This window comes from Anopheles coluzzii, chromosome 2, assembly GCF_943734685.1.
Source record: "Anopheles coluzzii chromosome 2, AcolN3, whole genome shotgun sequence".
In the NCBI taxonomy this organism is placed as follows: domain Eukaryota; kingdom Metazoa; phylum Arthropoda; class Insecta; order Diptera; family Culicidae; genus Anopheles; species Anopheles coluzzii.
The window spans coordinates 80,846,343-80,869,374 of NC_064670.1; positions in this window are offsets into that span (position 1 = coordinate 80,846,343).

Consider the following 23,032-nt stretch of genomic DNA (forward strand, 5'->3'; position numbering starts at 1 on the left):
CAAGCAGGATTGACCTTAAACAAGGCATTCTAGATGATATTTTATCATTCATTGGGACCTTTGCTCAAACATTGAGTCCTATGGATAGAGAATGTGTATTGTCGTTCGATGAGATGAAGGTGTCTCGTATATTGGAATACGATCCATCGGCGGATGAAGTGGTAGGTCCTTTTGACTTTTTACAAGTAGTAATGATGCGCGGGCTTTTTAAACAATGGAAACAACCTATTTTTATTGCTTTTGATCAAAAAATGACCAAAGATATTTTGATTGACATAATAACAAGGCTCAGTGATAAGATGATAAATGTTGTAGCGATAGTTAGCGATAATTGCCAAGCAAACATAAAATGTTGGAAGGAGTTAGGTGCTAGGGATGACATCGAAAAACCATATTTTTTACATCCTAAAACACAAAATAATGTATATGTAATCCCAGATACTCCGCATCTTCTAAAATTGTTGAGGAACTGGTTATTGGATCATGGGTTTGAACATAACGGCAAACACATAGAAACCAGCAACCTTTTACCTATGGTAGCTCAAAGAATGGAGTCCGAAATGACTCCTTTGTTCAAGCTTACAATGGCACACATAGATATGACCCCCCAACAGCGTCAAAATGTTCGTCGAGCTGCAGAATTGCTGTCTCGCACTACCGCTGTAGCTCTTCGAACTTATTACCCTTACAATGAAAATGCAAAAGTTTTGGCTGATTTTATTGAAAAGGTTGATTTATGGTTTAGTGTGTCAAATTAGAGATATGTTTGAAACTGTATCAACTATGACCATACCAGGAAAGTCAAGTTTTCAAGTATTCCAAAGATCCATTATGATGCAAATCACGTCTTTGCAAATGGTTTTTGAAGATATGAAAAAAAAAAACATGATATACAATTCATCTGCACACATAAAGTAAGCAATATTTAAGTATTTAGAGTTTTGTATTTAGTAAAGTTTTTTTTTATTTTTCAGCTAAACCAGGACGTATTAGAGAATTTATTTTCGCAAATAAGACAAATGGGAGGAGCCTATGACCATCCTTCTCCACTAAGCTGTGTGTATCGAATACGTACTGTTATTTTGGGGAAAACACCTAGTATTTTGCATAACCAAACCACAACAGTTGAGGCTATGAATAGTGAGCACGATCAGTATATAACAACAGAAAGCGCTGTAGCTGATCCTAAGCCTGACGAATTTTTCGTATCAGCTACCATGTTTGATCAAGCCGAAATCGATTCCCATTTACCAGATGAGAGAGCTATGGAAGAAGCAAAAAATTTTTTGCTTCAAGATGCTAGTTCACTTAGTTCCGTCAGTGATACTAGTGTAGAATTGCCTGCTCAAGAAGCCGACGGATTATCATATATTCTTGGATGGTTAGCAAAAAAATATAATGCTCAGTTTTCACACATAAATCTCGGTGAACACACATTTAAGAAAAAAGATGAGCACAGCTACAGTCAGCCTCCATCTTTTGTTCAACATTTGTCGTGTGGTGGATTAATTGAACTATCTGATGCATTTTTGAGACTGGGGAAAAAAATGGAACAAATAGTTTTGAAAATGAATCCAGAAGGAAGTATTATGGGTGGTGAACGTATAACAGAAAGAATAGATTCAAAGATTAAAAAACACGTAAATGAACTTCCTCTGGATATAATTCGCTGTTTTGCAAAGCAACGAGTGATTGTGCTTATGCGATACTTAAATTTAAAAGCAGCAGCTGAACAGCTGGAACGAAAAAAAAGAAAGTTTACACAGCATAACACCAAAGAAGCAAAAAAAAATGAAAAAAATCACAAGTTAGACAATATGTTAATCTTCAGTAACAATGTTATAGTATTTTAGTATAAGTTAATAGAATTTTATGTACTTATATACTTTTGTTTTATGTATTATTCCCTACTTGATGTACCTCAGATTCCTGTATTCCAATACAATTACAAGGGTGGATTGATGAATAGACAACCACTTACACAAAAAAACCTTGTTTTTTTATTAATTTATGTAAACAGATACCATTTTTTGTAAATCGGATCAGATTTTTGTAAATTTCAATAAAACCTAAACATGATTTAAGTCAATGTGCTGAGCGATTCCATAAATTTCCATGCCGCCGAATAAGTGTATCACACGTCAGCAACGTATAGGAGTAAAATATGACAAACATATTAGTTCTTCATAAACATTTATTCAATGATAAGGGATACTTAAACGGAATTTATTTAAATCAGTTCACCTAGATAATTTGTTTTATTAAATATGGAACCAGTGATGTCTTGGTGATACCGGGGTCCTTCAGCGGAAAGAAACATGTTAGCATGCACTTTAGGACCCTTTCAATAACGGCCACTATATAGGATTGTATTAAACTTTTTCGTACCAATAAGGTTTAAAACTAACTTTTTATATGAGCTTGAAGTGGCATTATTCTTATTCATCTTCTTTTGTGAGTAAAATTTTAGTGTGTAGATCAATGATTGTGTGTGATTATTTGGCATATAATGGAAGTCATACCCTGACTATAATGTGAGCCATAAGCTACGGTTAGACTGTAGATCAAACAACGTTATTCTGTCGCACATCTCTCTTGAATACGGTGCTTCCCACCCCGTGGGTGATCCTCTATTATCCTTCGGGACATACATGCGGCATTTTTAAAATATTTAAACTGCACTTCTAACAGCAGTAACAACCACAAGTGATATACCGATTAGTGGTGGGTCATACGATTCATTTCACGACCCGACCCGGAGTCGGGTGCGAGCCAGTCGGAATCGGAAACGGAATCAAATCCGACCCCTGGGTGCAACGAGTTCGGGTCGACCCGAATGATGAGTAGGTGCGAGAGAGCATAAGAGATTCCGACCCGTTGGTGCAGCAAGTTCGGGTCGGGTCGGGTCAGATTGAACCTATCTTGCCACGACCCGACCCGAACTCGCTGCACCAGCGGGTCGGGATGAGCCCACCTTGGCCCCACCCGACCCGAACTCGTTGCACCAATGGGTCAGAGTCGCTTATGCTTTTTTGCACCTACCGGAGTCGTTGTACCTACTGAACCTACTTGTACTTTTCGGGTCGACCCGAACAACTCCGGGTCGCTTACGGATGGCTCCGACCCGATAGGTTCGGGTCGACTCGCCCATCACTATTACCGATGCGTTTATTTTGAATGATTACTCGCAACATTTTTATAATTTAGCTTCATCCAAATAGTAAAATTAGCTATGTTCAAGTAGACTGGACCAAGTGTAACAAGACATCATGTACCGGGTTTCTCTTAGCATGTGTGATGGGAGATGTGTAACCAGACCAACCAATCCTCTTGTTGTCCTACAAAGAAGAATAAAAATATTAATTCCATAATTACAATTGAATCTGCACACACGCGCAGAGCTCGCATATCAAAATATAATATCAATCAACAATGTGAAAGTAGTGGCGGCTTCAACGATAATTGGACTAGTTACCGCTTAAGGCTCCCGGCACCCTAAATCCTTTACTGTGTGAAGTAGCATATTACACTTCTTGGTCGCTTCGTATATCATGTTTATTACGTGCCTCGTGAACAAAGCGCGATTTTTAGCCAAATGACTGAAACCAACAAGCGTCCGATTGAGCGGTCAGCACGGTTACATCAATACGTCTAGATGACGGATTGACTTGTAAACATTGGGTTTAATGCACACCTGATACCCACCTGATTCCCCATCAAGCGCTGAACTGGCCAGAGTCAGTTATATTATCAGTCACCTAATGCTGCGCGCACCGTAGGATCCACTCTCTGGTCTGGACATCGGTCGACCGACCTGCTTATGTCATTGTATGATTAGTCCATTGTCCGATCAGCCGGTTCACTGCCCGCCCAGTCCGGCAACCATAGTGGCTTTCCGCACTTGCTCCTGCACTCAGTCGTTGCTCCTCAGATAACCATGTTATGTTATAGAATCGACGTTAATCGTTCGATCGTGGGCCATTCATTGAAATCCTACATTCACTTTGTAGAACCAGCATACGCGTTTGAAAACTTTGCCCTCTGCATTATTTCTCACAGTCGCCTTAGCAGCTGATTGTTGTAAAAGAAGAATTACGGCAAAGCTGTAAGGATCGACCATATACCGGGTCTCTATGATCGGCTATGCTGAGGTAAAATATAAAATTATATTCACTGTGGGATATGTTTTAGTTTATTGAAGAAGTACGCAAAAGTTTTGTCTTCCGTTAACTTATCTCTGTTGTTTATGCTAAGCATCAGCTGATTGGCGGCGATTTTGACAGACAAATTGTAAACAAGATATTCAAAATGGTGACCTGTTCAAGAGCTCTGTCGTAACCTGTATAGAGTCTAATAACCTTGGTTAAGCGGATAATCGGTGTGAAATACACGGAGGCGAGAGCGCGTTTAGATTTCGACACAGTTATGGCACTGACACAGTTACACATGTGGAAATGTGTGCGTTCATTTTCGGCCAGCTCGCTCAATTTGATCTGCTCGCAGCGCTGTGCTGATGTCGGTGTCTCGCTTGCACTGCTGCATCGAAAGTTCCTCTGTGTGCTCTCGTTCTTGCTACCACACGAAATCGTCAGTACAGCTCAAGGATCGGCAGCGAGCGGCCGCACGTGCGTCAGCCTAAGTCCTGGACGATTCATGTTATGATTTTGTAATGTGTTTAAGTGTTCAAGTGTTGTGCGAATTCAAATGAAGCTGCGCGAATGATTCGTAATGCATGTTATGTACATCGCGCAGCTTCATTTCGTACCTTTTTTACAGAAATCAACGTGTACAAAAAGATCTACGCAGATATTCGGCCATTTCAACGTTTGGATCGATGGATCGATCAATTTTATTTTAGTCAAATATTGTGTATCAACTTACGTAAATGTGTGAAATCGTGTAAAGTTAAAATGTAAATGTTTCAATAAAATGATGAAAAAAAGATCTAAGCGTGTTTGTGTTTTTGTTTAGCTTTAGATAACAAAAAAATACGCAGCGAGTGTGAGCGTTCGCTGGACGAAAGAAACGCACACAGCGCAACACGAAAGAAACAAACTCAAGCACACGAAAGGATGCTCGCGCATGGGCGCGAGCATTGAGAGAGCGCACCGTGTATTTTATATGGGAGCGGGAGAGAACCGTGGTACCCGTTCCCGCCCCTACAAACAACGAGCGGGATATTTTGTCATGGTGTGTGTAAAAACCTAGAGTTAAGCGGAGAATCGGTGTGAAATACACGGAGGCGAGAGCGCGTTTTGGTTTCGACACAGTTTTGGCACTAACACAGTTACACATGTGGAAATGTGTGCGTGCATTTTCGAGCAGCTCGCTCAGTTTGATCTGCTCGCAGCGCTGTGCTGATGTCGGTGTTTCGCTTGCACTGCTGTACCGAAAGCTCCTCTGTGTGCTCTCGTTCTTGCTACCACACGAAATCGTCAGTACAGCTCAAGGATCGGCAGCGAGCGGCCGCACGTGTGTCAGCTTAAGTCCTGGACGATTGATGTTATGATTTTGTAAAGTGTTCAAGTGTCCAAGTGTTGTGCGAATTGAAATGAAGCTGCGCGAATGATTCGTAATGCATGTTATGTACATCGCGCAGCTCCATTTCCTACCTTGTTTACATTAATCAACGTGTATAAAAGGATCTACGCTGATATTCGGCCACTTCAACGTTTGCATCGATGTAGCGATCGATTTTATTTTAGTTTGATATTGTGTATGTAAATGTGTGAAATCGTGTAAAGTTGTGTAAATGTTTCAATAAAGTGATGAAAAAAAAATCTACTCGTGTTTGTTATTTTTGTTTAGCTTTAGATAACAAAAAAATACGCAGCAAGTGTGAGCGATCGCTGAACGAAAGAAACGCACACAGCGCAACACGAAAGAAACAAACACAAGCACACGAAAGGATGCTCGCGCATGGGCGCGAGCATTGAGAGAGCGCACCGTGTATTTTATATGGGAGCGGGAGAGAACCGTGGTACTCGTTCCCGCCCCCTTTTTTAAGCCTAGGAAATCTTCCATCGGCTTAACTCTAGGTTTTTACGCACACCATGATAAAAATTACCCGCTCTTTGTCCGTAGGGATCAGCACAGCGCTGCGAGCAGATCAAACTGAGCGAGCTGGCCGAAAATGAACGCACACATTTCCACATGTGTAACTGTGTTAGTGCCAAAACTGTGTCGAAACCAAAACGCGCTCTCGCCTCCGTGTATTTCACACCGATTCTCCGCTTAACTCTAGGTTTTTACACACACCATGACAAAATATCCCGCTCGTTGTTTGTAGTGGTGGTACCCGTTCCCTCCCCCTTTGTTAACCCTAGGAAATCTTCCATCGGCTTAACTCTAGGTTTTTACGCACACCATGATAAAAATTACCCGCTCTTTGCCTGTAGGGGTTACAAGTAGTGTTGGGTCAAGAGCGAAAGAGGTACCTCAATCGCTCCGCTCTTCTTATTGTGCGCGCTCCCGCACTGCCCACAGGAAAAACAGGTAGCTCCGCACGGAGCGCTGCACACAGGAGCGATTGTGCGATGCGCTCCCAGGAGCGATTGTGCGATGCGCTCCCAGGAGCGATTGTGCGATGCGCTCCCAGGAGCGAGAGAGAGACAGAGAGTGAGAGAGACAGAAAGAGAGACAGAGAGAGACACAGAGAGAGAGAGAGAGACAGAGAGAGAGAAGCTGCACTTCATTCCTCGCTCTTCTTTTCCACCCTTTTACGCATGGCGAAAGCGCAGTTCGCTGAAATACACGCGCAAAGCTGAAAACAATACAATTTAATCATCGTTGGCCCAAGGCATTGGGTAGAGCGAGAAACATAATTCTTTGCCAGTGTGCACGTGCATAAATGGCCGGTGCACGAGCACACCGAAACTGTGCGGAGACATTTTCTGCGAGAATCGAATGCACAGAACGCTGCGCTTGACCACCATCGAAAACCCGTAACACAACCACAAGCACACAACACAGACAAAAATTTAAAGGCCCCGAAACACAATATCAACACAGCGGTCCGTAGCCGTAAAAATTATCAGGAAAAATCGGCTGCTACCAAGCACGCGTCTCTTTAAAACAACTATGAATTGTGAAGGTCGTAGGTAAACGACGCTCCAGTGAGTTGAGGTTTCTCTTGAATTTGGTTGAGATGAAACGTGTCTGTGCTTGTACTCGGAGCCACTGCTTTGCGATTGTGCGATTGATGGGCATGTGTGTGGTATGTATGCAAGCGATTTATGGACATTTGATTCGCCCCGACTTCAACTCGTTGCACCAACGCATCGGAGTCGCTAATGCTAACTGATGCTAATGCTAAAAGGCGGTTTGTCAAAATATGCTCAGTACTACACCAACTGACTTCCTATAACATGGTACGAAGTGTGCTCGCACAGTACAAAGTGAAGCACTGCACGAAATTTTCTAAATATGCTTGCACTGAGCGAAGTGTGCTCGCACTGTGCGAAGCGTGCGTAAAGTGCGGAGTGCGCACGCACTGTGCGAAAAGTGCGCACACCGTGCGGATTGTGCTCGCACTGTGCGAAAAGTGCGAAGTGCGGGCACAGTGCGGAGTGCGCGCACAGCGCGGAGAGCGCGCACAGTGCGAAATGTGCACTGCACACTGAGATGTGCGTGCGTGTACGCACAGCACACTTCATTGTGCTACTTTACCCAACACTAGCTTGCATAAATCATAAGAAAATATTTTCTTTCAAACAGGTGAGAAAAAATAATTGGCGCATTCCGCTCACATTTCGCAAGTTAAGGTCTGGATTTATGCAAGCCATCATTTTCTGTGCGAAGCTTTCAAGCGCACATCTTCTAGCTCCTGCGTGCAGCGCTCCGTGAGGTGCGAAACTTCGCTCCTGGGAGCACATCGCACAATCGCTCCTGCGTGCAGCGCTCAGTAATGTGCGAAATTTCGCTCCTGGGAGCGCATCGCACAATCGCTCCTGTGTGCAGCGCTCTGTGCGGAGCTACCTCAAGCGCACCGCACACTTTAGAGAGCGAGAGCGGTGCGCTCCGCTCTTGCAAAAGAGCTACTTGACCCAACACTAGTTACAAGTAGCACAAAAAAACAACGCCATTTAGACACCCTCGGAAGGCGCCTACATTGGATGGTTTACAGCACCATTTTGCACCACGAATTATATCCTATAATCGGATATAGGGTAAATGTACCAATAGTGGTGCAATTTGTGATGGTACAGATGTATTTTAATGGATTTAAAGTGTCAGAAACGACAATTTCTGAATATTTGAACACATAACAGTTGGAATATGTTTTATCTTCGCAATCAAAACAATTTTTACCATAAAACACATCGAATCTACGAAAAAATACATATTTTTGTGATTGCTTCGTTGTACCTATAATGGTGGTACCATAAAACCATAAAACCATAAAACACATCGAATCTACGAAAAAATACATATTTTTGTGATTTCTTCGTTGTACCTATAATGGTGGTATGGTTCCTATAGTCGTCGTATTGTGTTCCTATAGTGGTGGTAAACAAAGATGCCTCAAAACAGTGTATAGTATCAATATAACTTAGTTTTGAGGCTGTTTTCGTATGAATAGCATGTATTACTGCCATAATAATGATATCTTTCGTAATTTGATCGTAAAAAATGTATGAATTTGGTTGATGAAAATATTGACTGAAGTACTGAATAACACCTGTCGTCAACCCATACTCAGAAGAGTTTGCTCGATTTGAAGTCGATTTTTCACTCAGCCAGATAAGCGAATTTTGGCCTTTGTTTCACAAATTACTTACAGAAAACTAATTTTTGTTGCTTATTTTAATGAAAACAGTACGACATGTCAAAAATGTCGTCGAAAAAAATCTAAAATTAGCTGTTTTTATTGATTTTAGTACTAGGACCACTGTAGGAACATGCTGTTTGGCGTACCTATAATGGCACTATCGTAAAACACATTTAAAAATAGGTAAATATGGTCAAAAGCCAATAAATTTGAATAAAACAATATCATTTGATAACAATTATGCTAAAAAACTAATAATTGCGTTGTTATGTTATTATAAAAAGAATATAAGTATCGTTATGAAATCCTAAGGATTTTGGAAAAATGTTGATAACTTTCACAAAATAATGGATTTTTCGGTCACTAAAAACGGAATGGCCCCATTTCATTTTTAAATCCTTTGTAAAAGGCTAGAGAACATTTCACACTATCATAAATAACTTAACTACTGTTAATGTATCGTATGAGACGCATTTTAATGCAATACCATTACTATTGGTACTAGAACCACTATAGGTACGTTTACCCTAAATATGATTACTGTTGAAGATAGAATGTACATGAAAAAAACTATCGGATTTCTATTCGACATTCTGCTTAAGGCACTGTCAGATTCCAGAAACCGCATATCTTGGAATTGGCGTTATATGCTGTAAAACGAAACACATTTCACATTCCATTCTCGTCTTTCAATCGCATTATAGGAACATACACACTGATTAAACGTTCATTTAGTAGGCACTGAATATCGATGGAAATCACTGAGGCGATATGGAAATATTCTCAATTTATTTTAAAGTTTACCGAGAAATTGACCAAGCAATTGTAGATAATTTACCTGCTATGATTGCCTAAATTATACGGCTTCACAAAAAAAGCGTCACTTCATCCTTCACACACAAAAACGTACCACGACAGCTGTCTTGAAAATAGCGACCTCTCGATTCAAAAGAATACAAATGGCAGATGTGGGTGATTCGTCAAGATGATCTAGTTGGCAACACGGACGATTGGAATAAACACATTATCTAGGTGACCCCGCTGAACACACCGAACGAACTAAACAATTCTAAGGCAGCGCTCTAGCAGCAATCGAACAGATTGCTCGTGCCGTGTTCGATTAGAGCGCCGGGTAACCCGGCGCTCTAGCAGCAATCGAACACGACATCGAACATGAAAAATGTATGGGATTTGACATGTTCAATTTGTTGGTTATCAAATCGAACAAGTCACATCCCATATATTTTTCATGTTCGATGTCGTGTTTGATTGCTGCTAGAGTGCTGCCTAAGGCGACGCTCTAGCATCAATCGAACACGACATCCGACACGAACAAACCCTTACCGTAGCAATAGACGATGCGCAATCTCAGAATGCGCATATATTTATCTGTCAAATGTGTCGGTTTGATATATTTATTGGTCAAAAAAAAATTATATATCTCGGACATTCAATCTTGAAAATTTATGCGCAATCTGAAAATGTATGGAAATGACGTTTAAAGCTCATGGTTGGCTACGCGAAAAGACATATTTTTTGATAACATGAATATATGCGCATTCTAAGACTGCGCATCGTGTACGGTTATAATCATATGGAGGTGCTCTGTCAGACACAAACAAACAAGACAAACATGTCAAATCCCATACATTTTTCATGTTCGATGTCGTGTTCGATTGGTGCTAGAGCGCCGGGTAACGTTTGCACCAAGGTACATTAAGAACATTAGGTAGTGAAAAAGGGCTTACCCGCAAAACAAATTCAGGCAATCTGTGAGCTCGCATGAGACCTTGCACTCCATTCAACTTCATAGCCCCAGAAAGGTGTTATAAATGACAAGGTGAAGTTGTTCAGAGCAAAATGACATTTCTCGACTTGACATTTCTCTTCCGAGGGCTCCGTTATAAAAATCGTGGAGGACTGGTGCGGGGTAATGAAATTTGTATACAGAGAGTGACAGATGTCCCCCACAATGTCGCCCAGCAAAAGCGATAAAAATCAACCTTCTAAATACATTATCCTTGAGCCCCAGTGCTTTTGCCTTTAGGCCCGTGTCTGTGCTCCATCGCATGCGATTTTATCGCACGTGCTGTCAAACGCTTTTTCGAATAAGATTGCGATTATTTGGATAATTTTAAAAATATAACGATTATGAAAAATTAAGTTGAGATTGTTCCTACAAAATACCATACATTTAGTTAGACCGATAAAATCGGATGCGGCGTCCGACAAAATCAATTTTTTTTAAATTCCGTTGTACGACGAAATCGCACGTCCGACGTTATTTGTCAATTCTCAAATAAAATTTTGACAGGCCTTCCGATACAGTCGTTGACACCTAATTTTTGCATTAAGGCATCAATTTTTGACAGTGCGCATCGATTTGTGCCTCGAAGGCATCAATTTTTGACAGTGCACATCCAATTATTTTAAAGTTTACTGAGAAATTCAATTTAATTTAAAGTTTACTATTTTTGTCTGTAAATCATCAATTTTTGACTCTAGTAGGAATAAAGACAACTTTACAAGATAATCAAGCAGATTTTTAACAATTGTTATTCCATAACTCATATAAAATACAAAAACTATGTGTTTGGATTTGAACTTGTCATACATTTTGTTTAGGAGAATTTGCTGCTTGGGTCATATTTTGACAGCTCAGTGAGGGATACAGTTCCGATCCGCACGGAATGATCGATTCCGCGGTGACGCTCATCACTACCATTTTTTGTAAGGAGAAGACAGACGCTTCGTGAACTCGAGAAGAGAAAGACGTACTTGTGCGCAACACTTAAAACACCACGGATTTTGTTCAGCCATTTTTTCATTAACTTTACTAAAACTTTGTAATTTGTAACACAACGTAGGACTAAAATAAAACTAGCAAACGTAATCAAACCCGTATAAACACTATGTAATTTGAGTGTTTCTTGAGAAAAAAAAATATCAAATTTTAGAAGTACTAAAGCTTTTGTTTACAGCTCAAAATACGTGCCAATTTTTTCGTTCCAGTAAAACTTCCAAAACTGGCAAAACAATTGTTTTAATTTAAATACTATTAGCAAAATTATTCACTACTTAACTTAAGTTCAATCATTTCAGAACACACAGTTTCATAAATTACTTAAAATTTTGTAAAAAAAGCGATTGACTCACAGTCAAAAATTGATGCCTTCGAGGCGAAAATTGATGCGCACTGTCAAAAATCGATGCCTTCGAGGCAAAAATCTTGACACGCTGTCAAAGTTTGGTGCTTTCGAGACAAAAATAGGTGAGTTAGAGTCAAAATTTAGCGACGACTGTAAAATCGCATCCGATTGAGCACAGATACGGGCCTAAAGGCTAAAGCACTGGGGCTATGAAGTTGAATGGAGTGCAAGGTCTCATGCGAGCTCGCAGATTGCTCGAATTTGTTTTGCGGGTAGGCCCTTTTTCAATATTTTTTAATATATTTTTTTTGGCAGATAATTTATCAAACCGATCCGTTTGACAAATAAATATAAGCAATCTGAGATTGCGCATCGTCTATTGCTACAGTTAATACACGATGCGCAGTCTCAAGCTACGGCTAGATGATAGCTACTTGTATGCGGCTACAAAAGACAGCTACCAATTTCTTTTGCTCTTAATGTCAAATGTAGTTGCGGAATGTAGCTATCGTTTGGGAGCCCAGCTATGCTAGTTTGGTTAGCAGTCATACTGCGCTTGTCATTTATGATGGATTTGTGTTTATACTTGTAGCGATTGATTGGTTCGTGTTTTATTTCTTGTTCACAAATAATTTCTTTTATTAATTTAGCTCAATAAAACGATTAAGTTCCTCAGTTAGCTGTCTCGAAGCGAATACCCGATGCCGTCACAAGCTCGTTCCGTCTACGGCGGCTTGGATGATGATCGAGGTGTATGTACGGCTGGTGCGCCTGTACATCGATGTATATAGTTTGGCAGGTGTGCCCATCAAACAGTGTACAGCAATTATCCGCAGTACGCGATACTCGATATACGCGAATTCGCAGTACGCAATTCCTCTAAATTTGACAGCTCCATTTGTTTTTTGCAAATATTTTAAATATTTGAAATACTTTATGCTCTTTTTGAATTTCCTTAGTGTTCTTAATGCATTTTGCATTAAATTTGTGCAAAAGATACCTGCTTTATAACAAAAAACTTCAATGCAAAACTCTGTAAGCGAAAGGCCACGGGAGTGACAAAATGCTGACAAATTTTTCAAAATGTGAGCTTTTGTCACTTTTTTGAGCTTTTGTCAAAATTTTGTAACCTGGAGCAGCCAGGAAAAAAAGTTGACAAAAGTTGACAAAATCTGGCGATCGTGAAAAAGCGTAAACAAACAGCTATTTGGCGCAGTTGTGACCCATTGTTATGATAATAATGCTAAAATGCATGATTCTAATTAATTTATGTACCTAGTAAGTGCTTTTTAAACAAAATATCGATGATATTCAGATGTTGGAGCTTTTTGTCGCTCTTGTGTATGTTATTGGTGCGGCCACGAGAAAAGCTCTTTTTTGCAGTTGACAAAGTTGAAAAATTTTTCAACATTTTTTCAGCTCCGTGGCCACGCGCTATGTGACGCTATATTTCAACCCTTGAACCGGTAGTGTAAACTATTTTTCCATAGGAATCCGCTATACGCGAAAACTCGAGATATTTTTTTTTTTGAGCACAAAAAGATGTTATGATTTATTCATATAAATTTGTTGAAAGACAAGATGTTTTTAATCCTCGCTAGGTTTCCTACCGTTTTGGCGCTTACACGAGGTACATGTTACATGAGATGTATCTTTATGGTTCGTTGGAGCTGAAGAACAAGCAGTACTTCGCAAAAAATTTACAAGGCTTCTGAGCCTTGTGACTTGAGATCAATTCTCTATCGGTTAATATTACCGAATTGTAAAAAACTCGAGATACGTTATTGCGCTCGGTCCCGTGCGATAGCGTATATCGGATAATGACTGTATACACTGCTGGTGTGCATACACAACAGTTCGTGCTTTGCTCCTTATGTTTTATTGTTTTGTTAAGGACGACAATAAAATTGATCAAACTCAACTTCTACCAGCTATTGCTTCTGAAGTGGCTACTTTAATGATACTTCTTATTGAAGAGGAGGAAGAAGAAAATCAACAGGAAATCGAAAGGCGCTGCTGGATGACCGATCTCTTCCTGGAGTGGGAAAGTGTGTGGAGCCGGTTGTTTGGCTTCGTGCAATTTCTTTTTTGGTGCGTCTGTAGGTGTTCATCAGGTTTTTTTTTTCCATTTTTCCTGGGCGTTCTCTGGTTTTTCGTCTAGCACTGCTCCAATTTCTCGCCAAGCCTGGTGGCGTATTTCGTGGTTTTTATACTGCCGCTCGGAATCCTTCCACAGACATGGATATGTTCCAACCAGCTGGATCAGGTGCAATACCTTTTCCGTTGCTTGTATTGGCTAAAAACAAAGGAATTATAGGACTATAATGATTATTTATTTGGGAGAACGAATAAACTTACGTTTTTTTTTTTTTATTTTTGTATGAACCAATCAGTGTTTCCATGTCGAATTAATCTGTCGATGGTATCTTTGACCGGCGTACCAAATATGTCTGTCTTGGATGTTCCTAAGAAAACTGATAATCATAGCCCCAAATGTGTGCCCAACAAAAACAAGATATTTTTTCAATAATTATTGATTGAGACTATTGAGACACACTGTTTATAATTTTAAATTATTTTATAACATTTTCTTTCATATTAAATTTAAATTTTTGAAATAATTATGCAATTTAAAAATAAATTTTATTTTTCAATGTCACTTTCCAACACTTCAATGTATGGTATAAACATGAGCGATAACAGATATGTCACTGTGTAGCCGCTAGTAACCCGCATACATCGGGTTACGAGCGACAACAAGCTGACAATTCTAGAACAAAGGAAATCAGTAGCTGTCATTTGTAGCCGCATACAAGTAGCTATCATCTAGCCTTAGCTTCAGATTGCGCATTTATTCATTTAATCAAAACATATGTCATTTCGCGTAGCCAACCCTGAGCTTTAAACGTCATTTCCATACAATTTCAGATTGCGTCAAGATTGCGCATAAATTTTCAAGATTATATGTCCAAGACTTATGATTTGTTTTGACAGATAAATATATCAAACCGACACGTTTGACACATAAATATATGCGCAATCTGAGATCGCGCATATATTCGTTTTATCAAAACATAAGTCATTTTGCGTAGCCAACCCTGAGCTATAAACGTCATTTCCATACATTTTCAGATTGCGCCAAGATTGCGCATAAATTTTCAAGATTGAATGCCCGAGATATATAATTTTTTTTTGACCAATAAATATATCAAACCGACACATTTGACAGATAAATATATGCGCAATCTGAGATTGCGCATCGTCTATTGCTACGGTAAGGTAATGGTCAGAACTTCGCCGCATGCGATTTTGCCGCATGCGGCAAGAAAAGAGTTTTCTCAATTTTCTAGCTTTTCAAGGTATTATAATGATATTTTGTTGTTTCTTTATAAAGATAATCATTATTTGATATGATTTTAGACATTTGACATCTGAAATAAAATCGCATGCGGCGATGCGGCAATATCAAATGATTTTGATTTTGCCGCATCGCCGCATGCGGCAGATTCGCAAGGGCTGTCATTAACGTCAAATCCCATACAAAAGCTTGCGGTAAAATCGCATGCGGCGAGGTTCTGACCGCTGCCTAAGGGTTTGTTCGTGTCGGATGTCGTGTTCGATTGATGCTAGAGCGTCGCCTTAGGCAGCGCTCTAGCAGCAATCAAACACGACATCGAACATGAAAAATATATGGGATGTGACTTGTTCGATTTGATAACCAACAAATCGAACATGTCAAATCCCATACATTTTTCATGTTCGATGTCGTGTTCGATTGCTGCTAGAGCGCCGGGTTACCCGGCGCTCTAATCGAACACGGCACGAGCAATCTGTTCGATTGCTGCTAGAGCGCTGCCTTAGAATTGTTTAGTTCGTTCGGTGTGTTCAGCGGGGTCACCTAGAAAATGTGTTTATTCCAATCGTCCGTGTTGCCAACTAGATCATCTTGACGAATCACCCACATCTGCCATTTGTATTCTTTTGAATCGAGAGGTCGCTATTTTCAAGACAGCTGTCGTGGTACGTTTTTGTGTGTGAAGGATGAAGTGACGCTTTTTTTTGTGAAGCCGTATAATTTAGGCAATCATAGCAGGTAAATTATCTACAATTGCTTGGTCAATTTCTCGGTAAACTTTAAAATAAATTGAGAATATTTCCATATCGCCTCAGTGATTTCCATCGATATTCAGTGCCTACTAAATGAACGTTTAATCAGTGTGTATGTTCCTATAATGCGATTGAAAGACGAGAGTGGAATGTGAAATGTGTTTCGTTTTACAGCATATAACGCCAATTCCAAGATATGCGGTTTCTGGAATCTGACAGTGCCTTAAGCAGAATGTCGAATAGAAATCCGATAGTTTTTTTTCATGTACATTCTATCTTCAACAGTAATCATATTTATATCCGATTATAGGATATAATTCGTGGTACGTTGCATACACAGAAAACTACACTAAACTTCAGTAAAATTTAGTTAATTTTTTGAGCTGAAGGTTCAGAAATCCTTTCAGTAAAACGAATGTTTACTGAATCATTCAGTAATGCTCGGTGCTCACCAAAAGGACAGCTCGTTTTGCTGAAATCACAGTTAAGCCAATACCATATTAATGATTTTTCAGTAATTGATTGCGATCGTATTTAGTAAATCGACTAAATACTTATTTCAAATTGAGTATTTTATTGATGCGCAGAGATCGCCAGTCGCTCATTTCATAGTCACACATGTGTTTGTTGTTGTACTGGTTTTATACTGTATTTTGCCGCAACAAGTGTAGCTGAAAGCGAAAGCGCTCACAGACACCACGAAATTTTCTCAAGCACAGTGGATTCTAGCAAAGGTGTTACACCAACATGGCTGCCAATTGTTTGAAATTAATCCCGTAAGCCGAAATCTTACCTGTAATTTCACAAGGGTGTCTGTAAGCGCCTACCAAAATAACTTTTTTCACATCATGAGCAAGTAGGCCCCGCATTGTTTTCTTTTAATGTTCTGACTGACAGGTTAATTTGACAGAATGAATTGATGCAGTTTTCAGTAATTTGTTTTACTAATATTCAGTGAACCGCTCATGGTACAATCGGTCTCATGGTACAGTCGTCAACTTGTACGACTTAACAATATGCCCGTTATGGGTTCAAGCCCCAAATGGAGCGTGCCGCCGTACGTAGGACTGACTATCATGCAAGGGGGGGGGGGGGGGGGGGGAGTAATAAGTCACTGAAAGCCAAGTCCACTTGTTGTGGGACCGACAACGGTTGTTGATCCAAAAGAAGAAGAACAATAATGTTTTTCAAAAGGAAACATTTTCTTGGCATGGATTTCTGCTCATACGCGAGCGATTTCAGAATCAGAAAAATTATTAATACAACATCATAATTCTGAAATAATTATCAACCATTAGTATGACTTCATAATCATTACTTCATTGTCGTCTCAAACACATATTCATAGCAATAAGCTGTAATTTTGATAATTTATTTACGCTGCATATCTTAAAGGTCTAGAAATGGTTTAAACAAGTAGTCTTAACAGAGTTCTGTAGATGGGCCCTTTCAGTCTTACGAGAGTTTTATTATTGTCTCATTGGGTCATACAAGACATTCAAATGTAAAAGGGCGGCTTAATCAAATAACTGTTACGACAACGTTAAAACTGTGATAAGATTTAAATTGTTACTTGGGATTGGCTCGGCATTCGGGCGTGGGCAGGCCCGTCGGCGTCATGTGGATTAGGCATGGGCAAAACGATTCTTTTCACCGAACGCGAACGAACTAGTTCGCTCACCAAAAAGAACCGAACGCGAACGACGATTCTTTCGTTCTTTGTTTCATGAGGTTTTTATTCATAAAGAACGCTCGTTATCTTTTTCATTTACCCACCATAGACGCATACTGTAGCCAAAGAAGTACTCATTCTGCGGTTGAAACCAATCATTTAAAAACATTAAACACTCGGCTGTCTGGTCAACACAATCCATCGCAAAACCGACCAAAACCTAGCATGTAAAAAACTAATACGAGCAAAAATGTCTCCTGCATATATTGTACCCCATGCCTTATACACACTTAAGGATTCTATTTAAAAAAACTACTTAAATATGGATCAACATGATGAGCGCAATCCATTCTGTTATGTTTGGTATCTTGGCTTTATTCAAACACTTAGAACGAACATAATAAATAAGATACACAATACACAATACACTTTAAAATAATACGTGCAGTGGCAGAGCACCAGCCGCACCGAGCGCCCCTGCCGAGAGCTCCTGCTCGATCGGCCTTCGTGCACACTCTGCCTCGGCGCTCGGCACACGCTAAGCCTTGCACGCTTAGTGTGTGCGACAGTGTGCGTGTACACACTGTTGTCCCCCTGGACGTTGACCGGGGGCAGCGCAACTGCCACGGCAAGTCCAGGGGTCGGCACGCACGGCTCACCACAACAAATTCAATTCAGTTCATTCGCGAACAATGACTAATCCGTTTGAACGGGCTCGATCTATTGAATTGTATAGGTATAATTTCCATACCAACAGAACACAGATCGAACACCAGTTCGAACGCGTTCGATGAATTCAATTGTGTAGGTACGATTTACACACCAACAGAACACAGATCGAACACCAGTTCGAACGCGTTCGATGAATTCAGTTGTGTAGGTACGATTTATACACCAACAGAACACAGATCGAACACCAGTTCGAACGCGTTCGATGAATTTAGTTGTGTAGGTACGATTTACACACCAACAGAACACAGATCGCACACCAGTTCGAACGCGTTCGATGAATTCAGTTGTGTAGGTACGATTTATACACCAACAGAACACAGATCGAACACCAGTTCGAACGCGTTCGATGAATTTAGTTGTGTAGGTACGATTTACACACCACAGAACACAGATCGAACACCAGTTCGAACGCGTTCGATGAATTCAGTCGTATAGATACGATTTCCACACCAACAGCACACGTATCGAACACTGCTGGACAAATTCGACGATTATGGGTACGATTTCAACACCAACAGGGTACATTTTGATCTCTGACGACCCGTTCGCACGGTGCGAGAAAGAGCGAGAAAGCAATATGATTTTGCACGTTTTATTACCACATTTATGTGTGCCGATGAACACTGAACGGAACGTTCGAACGCGTTCGGTGTAGTCAGTTCCCACCAGGCAACAGCACTCAGAGATCCCTTGAGTACGCGCTTGAAAAAGAACTTGAGTTGGCGAAATTATTCAAGTGATCCGTCGGGTCCCGAAGCCGAAGTAAACCCGAAGCCGAAGCAAAACCCGAATGGGGAGGGGAGTTTGTACGATTTTTCTCTCAGTAGTTTTTTCTCTCCCTATGGAACTAAATCAACACGTTCTCTCGTTCTGCAAACGTAATATAGCGAGCTCGCTCTATCAGGTTGACAGAACGAGAAAGCGTGTTGGTTTTGTCCCCTAGGTTTTTTCTCAATCTGTTTTAAGAGAGCAAATCAAAAAAAAACTCTCATGTAGAGTTGTTTGTGATCTCGCGCTCTTTCGATCTGAAATAAAATCACACACATAGAAGTATACATTACACGTGCTTTTATTGTTAACAGCACAAGGGTAATTAGTATGGATGAGCTATGATGAGATGTCATTAGTATTGATAGCTATACAGTCTGTTCCCTAGTTACGCGGTTCTCGACTTACGCGGATTCGGAGATACGCGGTTTTCTAAATTTAACATACCATATGTCAAATCAGTACAATTTGCTTCAAGTTCGGTAAAAATTTCATTTTTGCTAACAAATTGAAACCGCTTAAAAGCCAGAAATATTAGAATTTTTCGCACAAATCATATAAAAAATGATAAAGTGTATAAAAGTACTAAATAAAATCAAAAACTCTTAATAATAAATAGTATATTGTTCAACAAATGTGAAATTTGACTTACGCGGATATTCAAGATACGCGGATTCGCCGGGAACGCAGAAACCGCGTAATTCGGGAACACACTGTACTGCACAACTATGTGAATATTATTGAATTAGTATTGGCACATGCAAGCACCATTTGTGTTCAAGAAGCTCAATCGAACGCGTATGTTTTTCAGATACATTTGAAAAATAAAAATGCAACGTAGTTTCAAAGGAAACCCGCCACCGTTAAAATATTTTAATGAGGTATCATCACAACGGCAGGTCTGCGATGTACCGTGCAAAGTTTTAACGGTGACTAACAATTCACCCTCCTCCGCGCATTTCCATACATTGGATGCTTCATCGAAAAATCAGCAGGCGAAGGTGTCCCGTGGCGTTACTGAGCCGCCCCCCTTGGCCTTTTTTGGCGGTGAAACATCGCAATGTGCAGTGGAGAATCGTAACTTACAACGAGTGTCCAGTAATGTTGTGTATGAACCACCTGTGTTGGCCTTTTTTGACGGTGTTTATAATCAATCTGCGGCGATAAACAACAGCACGTCATCATTATCCTGCGTTGACGTCCGTGAACCATCTCCGGCAATTGTGAAAGATAAAATTGTCGAGAGAGCTGTGGAAAACCATCCTACGGAGACATTTGGCAACGTTGACGTCGATGAACCTCCTCCGTTGGCCTTTTTCGATGGTCTCTCTGTACAAGCAGCAGTGGAAAGGATTGCATCCATCGCTGCTGACCGTCGGGCATTTCCACTGGCCACTGTTGAACTATCCTCGCATAATCCGCGTCTTGATGCCATTCAGGATAGTCATTCGGTTGAAGCACCGCAGCTATTATCGCCAGCAACATGCTCAATAGAGTTGAACCGTGGAGCTTCAAGCGAAAATAACAATACTGTGGAGAGAGAAATTTGCATCACATGCTGCGCACAGCTGGACACATTGTTGAAACAGTTAAAAGAACATAACATGCATTTGTATAAGCTAACGAAAGCTGTTATCCACAATAATGTTAAAAATAAGTCCTTTACCTGTCCAAATTGCTCTGCTAGTAGTGCTAGTTGTTCTTCGAAAGGGACTGTCGATGAATCGCCAAGACCGGCTGAAATTGAAAACAAAGAAGCGTTAGACAATTTTGAACGATTGTTGAGCGATAAAAGTAATTTTATCGCTACTGCTAAAAGAATATCTAATTCCCTTACTTCTGTTACTCCAGAAAATCGAATGAACGATGCAGTAATCAAACTATTTAGTGCCACTTTCTTATGTAAGTGCAGCTGGCTGGGCGGAGGTAAAAGTAGTGCCAAGATCCCAATGGGCCAGTACAAACACGTGCATCGCCTTCTAATGGTCATTGGTAGAACTTCTGATGTAACTGTAACGTTGGAAAAAGCAAAACTGTTTTTGAAATCAAAAGTATGGAATGCAAAGAGCCGTCTCGCATGCAAGAATATACGAAAGAGCGTTGTTCGTAAGCGATATAAAAAGAATAAATAAATACATACCACCATTCTTTTTCCTTACGTCAACCTGTGTGATGTACGTTATTCAATGTTGTGTTTCTTCGCCTTCCTCTTTTTGTCTTAGCAACATAATTGCTTTCGTCCGGCTCTGGCTTACACATGCAAATAAAAAATAATGTAAAAATATGTTAACGTAATATTACTTCATACCCAATAGCAACACTGTACTAAAACGATTACCATAGAATGGTACACTAATACAGTGTCTTAATCCAATTTATATAAAGTATTCTTACCTTGATGAGTTCGCGTGACACAAATTTTTAACGAGGCGGAAGTCCTGCTTGTTTGGTTCCACCAAATAGTATGCCATCTTGTTGTTGAATTTATGTAAACCGTTTAGTGTGTCTGACGGTACAGTATCGGACAGAAAGATAGGGCATTGGGTTTTTAACGCACCGTGCACCCGTTGGGCCAAGTTTATGTGTGGTTTGTATGTGTTTGTGTTTTTGTGTGTGTGTATGTGTGTGTATGTGTGTGTGTGTGTATGTGTGTGTGCATGTGTGTGTGTGTGTGGATGTATGTTTGAATGTGTATTGATGTGTGTGTTTGTTTCACAAGTAGGTCCTTTCGGATAGATTTGTAAGTAGCTTTTTTGTGTTTTGGGTTAGGTTTTTGGTGTGATAAGCAGGACCACCGCCCTCGCGATCAGTGTGTTTTCGATATATTAACAATGTTACGGTCTTCTTTCGCCGTGGTCTTCTGAGGACGTCCGGTTGACTTGCGCGTTTCGGTTGTCCAAGAGCGTTTCAGTTATCTATACACGTTTCGGTTGTCCGAAGCGCGTTTGCCACAAAAGTGCGCGATCGTTCCATTACGAACTCGATCCTTTTGCGCTTAATGCCAGCAGCAGCCATTCGCTTTTACATATGGCGCTGATGATCGGTACAACGTTTACCTCGACCCATTGTTACTAACATTGCTTGCTTGGACCGTCAAGAACGCGCTGGTTAAAAACTTGGACACGGCTGATCCCGTGCTCTGCCTGCGTTCTACTTCTATACGCGATGAATTACATCGTTGTCGAGCAGCGAAAACATCGCATGGATAAAAACTATCAACGAGTACGCGAGTAAGCGTCTTCCCTTCAAAATCGAGAACAGAATACTGCCGCGCTCATGAAACAAAACGCCCATTGAAAAGAATAACTGCGCGCCAGCTCAATGCACGCACAAAGTTTACCATTCGCACACAACGTGCAACGCAGAGATGCACGAAGGCCTTTCAATGGCGTGCACTGGAGAAACACCTGTGACGGAATGCCGAGTTCATTGCTATTGTGCGCGTGTCCATTTCGCACCGGTGTCGCATTCACATTCATGAAACAGCACACCTGCGTTTTCGTCCGAGGAACAAGCGCTGCTGTCGATGCAAACTTTAGTTTTTATCCAAGTGTAAACGAACAATGTTTCACATGATAACACACATAATAAGAATAATTTCAACGCAATATGACATCATGGCAAGCTATGTTTTTCAGACACAAACCCGCGCACTTGCAAATACACATTAAAAAGCACACTCACTTTCTACTACTACACACACACACACATGCACACACACACACACACACACACACACACACACACACACACACACACACACAAACACACACACACTCACACACATACACACACACATACACACATTCACACACACAAACACGAGTAACGTGG